The following is a 4,062-nucleotide window of genomic DNA, read 5'->3' on the forward strand; positions in this document are numbered from 1 at the left end:
AATGTAAAACGCATAGTTTGATTGATCAATTTGTCTTAATTGATAAAATTTTCTTGAAATTTGAAGCTCTTGAATTATTATAGATTTCTTTTAATGTCTTAATGCAATTTTTTTTGGAATATTTATTATTATTTGTTTCAGGTATTTTTCAAGATGGAAGAAACCACGTGACTGTTTCTCACCAGGGGGGTGATGAAAAGTCTTGTTTTCTTCGAGGGGGTGCCTTCAAGTAATTGGTGAAACGATTTATGACCCTTGTCTAGAATTGCTGATGCTTAGTTTGAATCCTTAAAGATGACAGAGGCGGGGCATGCTTATCATCTTGTCCTGTAATCATGACAGTCATAAAGTCATAATGAATATTTTAAAATGCTTTTTTTTTCTTCAGTAAACTTTTAAAACATATGTATTTTGGTAAACACAGAAATTCTATTTAAAGTTTGCCTTAGTTTTGCTATATGTTGTTTAGAAATTTAGAATCATATATTTTTCACAGTTTTTAGAAGGTAAGTTTTACTAGCAACTTATTTCTTTTGTATCATAAAAATATTTTTTCCTCTTTAAATAAATGAAAAATAAATGATATGAGTTTTTTTGAGTTAGGGTTCATTAATTTATTTTGATGGTTTTCTACAGAACTTCATTACTTTCAGTTATTTAAATGTGTATCATAAATGTGCTCAAATACGTGGAAAACTAATATTAATAAAATGAATAACATTGTTTATTCCAAAAATGCAGTAAATGAAAAAAAAAAAAATTTAAACAAATAAATATTTTTAAGAACTCAAATACAAGGATATCAACTTACATTATATTACTTATTTAGTAATTTAAGCTACCTTTATAATTTTTGTGGCTTGAATATTTGATAAAATAAAATGTAGGAATTTTTTTCCAAAATAAATCTGAAGTAAAAATACTTTTTTAGATTTAAAAACATTATGTACTACCTTAAAAACTATTATTAAATTATCATTTTTAAATGTGTAAAGGAAGAAAAAAAAACTATGATTAAAACAGATCTTATCTTTAACAAGAGGCATTAAGATGCAGCTAAAAGTTGATATCGAATTTTAATTCCCTTTTCCTGAAAATATATATGAAGTTTTGTTAAAGAAATTAAATTAAGTTCTCTTTTACAATAATTTCAAGTTTCCTTGTTGGGGAGAAAAATTTGCTGGTTTTAATAAATTTTTGCAATATTTTGTGCACAATTTAGAAATAGAAAAGTATTTTTTCTTCTAAATATTTTTCAGGCTTTTTAAAAATAATTTTTTAAATCATAAAAAAAAATTTTTAGTATGTTTTTTTTAATTATTTAAAGAGGGTAAAAAAAGCCTTTTTGATTACAGTTTTAAAATTCTTAAATCTTCTCCATCACTGTTGTTTTTATTATTCTAAAATTGTATATGAATTAAAAATATTAATTTTTCTTTATTATGCTTTAATATTTTAAAATATATTTTCGTAAATGCATATTTATTTCGAGCTAAAATAATGGCAGAACCTTATAAAAATGTATTGGTGGTAATAAACTTTTATATTATATGATTTCAATACTTCAGCAATTTCAATTTTATATATTCGTGAATAGCTTAAATTTATGTATAACAATTAAAAATAGAAATATGCAATTCTTTTAAAAATTGAGCAATTAAGCTTTTATTTGATGATTAAACTTCTTATTCAGATAGTTATTTATTTTAATATATTTTGCATTTTTTAATTATCACAAATGTATATTTTGAAGCTCTAATTGATCTTTTTCTAATTTCTGAGAAATTATGCTTGGTAAACTTGTAGCAAATGTGTATAATGGTATGTCTAAGAGCTCGATTAACAAAGGATGTGGTCTTTTGTCATTACAATATCCAGGTCTCAATTCTAACTCCTTAAGTCAGTGTTTCCCAAACTTATGATTTTTGTGTACTCTTTCTAAATTTTTCGTAACGCTGTGTACCATTAACAAGAAAATAAATGTATTTTTTAAAAAATATGTTTATTTTTAGTATAAAAAAATTGCTCAAAAGTTAAAAATCGCAGCTGGCTGTTGACACCACTAATTATTAACTGTTAACTCTGCAAAAAATAGTCAATAGAAAAATACTTAGTAGTAAATTTTCATGGCTAGCTTTGTTTTTAAGTAAAAAATTTTGAAATTTTCGTTTGTTGCAAGATATTTCGCATAAGAACGCGTACCCCCGCTAAACTGCTCCCGTACCCCTGGGGGTACGACACTTTGGGAACGCGTACCACACTTTGGGAAACATTGCCTTAAGTCAATGTAAATTAATATTTGACTTTTTTAATATCTGATTTGCATTAAGATTAATTGTATATATCGATGCTTTATTTAAAAACGTTGATGCAATTGAATCAACTTTACAGACATTTAAATAACAAGGATTGTATTGCTCAAAAAAATTTTTTTACAAAATTTGTTAAGAATTTTTCACTTTTATTTTATTTTATTCATTAGCTAAAAATATAGCTTCCTTATGTTTTTACTGATATAAAACTGAATTTTTTTTCTTCAAATTGTATAAAACAAAGCATTTAATCATTATAAATTTCTTTGAAAGTAAAAATATATACAATAAGTCATGATTTAATATTCATCCCATTTAACATTGTTCAAAGCTAAAAATTATTTAAGATTGCAAGGTCTTAAGGGGTTCATGGCCCTATAAATTATGTATCTAATAGACCAATAGACCAAGCAGGGTCGTAATTTCCCCTCCAGTTTAAAATTAGTTAATGTATGTGAGCTTAAATGTCAGATGAAACTCTAAATTTGTTTTTAAATTATTTTTTTATTTATTTAAATGCAATTTTTTTGTTTGTTTTAGAAATGCTAATAATTTTAATTTGTTATTAATGCTATATTTTTTTAATTCGAAATTTAAATTCCATATTTTTTTATAGAAATGCTGAATGCTCGATTGATATTTCCATTATAAATGCTTAAAGGTATAAGTGAATGCAATAGAGTGATTTTAAAGTTTTCTTTAAACTAATAGCATAGTAACGTGTTGTGTGAATAGATATTTTTATAAAAAATAGTTCAAAATATTGACTGTAGGATCAAGACAATGTAAATCAACATTTAACTGATTGATCTTCTATTATGTTTAATCAGTTTAATGGTCATATTAAATATAATACTTTTCTCATACCTGAGAAATGAAGTTATAAATTACAATTAAATTTATAAAAGTGAAAAAATAACTTTTGTTTCTTTTTAAATTTTATTTATTTAAATAGCTCCATCTTTTGATATCCTAAATACTATAACTTTTAATATCCCTCTAATGAGCCATGTTACTTTATCCACGTTGTTACAAAAATATTTTTTTTCTTGTTTCTTTGATTTTTTGTAAAACGCAGTTCACATTGAAAAAATAATTAGAATTATAAAGTTTCAAAAACAAAATTAACCTCTTGAAATTTTTAATCAGTTAGTATAGTTTTTTAATTCAGCCGCTAACAGTGTTTCGAATTGAAATCTTTACATTACCTATTATTTTTCTTAATGCCCTTTTTTGCATTAACATCATCTAAATCACTTATAAGATTTCATTTCATTTCAGTATTCGAAATTTTTTTAAAAAGAAATATTTTTATGATGCTGCTGATAAATTAGTTTAAATAATATTTAAATTATAATACAGTATTAGGAAAAGCATATATATACAATAATTTGCAGAATTGATGCGATGTTAATCTGAAATCTATAATCTACTCTATATCTTGCTTATCTCCCATTAGCATATTTTTAAAATAAAATAACTAGTTTAAGAAATTTTATAAAATCTTTTTATGATGTCATTGGTCATATATTTAGTCCCTTTTCGAAGAAAGGATATATGGTGATCTTCTTTGAGGCATGTGAACTTAAGCTGTTGCATATTTATTCTAAATTTATTCATTTTTCCTTTCTTATTCGCAATATTTAGAAATCGGATAGTTGTAATTTAAATGATTGTAACCGAAAGCAATAAATTAATTAATAATGAAAATAATCAAGTTATATATATATATATATTAATGCTATATTTT

The 4,062-nt window shown here is 23.8% G+C and overlaps 1 long non-coding RNA gene across 1 annotated transcript in view; it reads left to right on the forward strand.

Moving 5' to 3' along the window:
- Window positions 1–421: 421 nt before the first annotated feature.
- Window positions 422–4,062, forward strand: part of LOC139426197 (uncharacterized) — a 33,866-nt gene continuing 30,225 nt past the window's right edge. Inside the window, exon 1 of the long non-coding RNA XR_011637396.1 lies at window positions 422–506. This is a non-coding gene — a long non-coding RNA (uncharacterized lncRNA). The remainder of the gene's footprint in view (window positions 507–4,062) is intronic.

This window comes from Parasteatoda tepidariorum, chromosome 8, assembly GCF_043381705.1.
Source record: "Parasteatoda tepidariorum isolate YZ-2023 chromosome 8, CAS_Ptep_4.0, whole genome shotgun sequence".
Taxonomy (NCBI): Eukaryota; Metazoa; Arthropoda; class Arachnida; order Araneae; family Theridiidae; genus Parasteatoda; species Parasteatoda tepidariorum.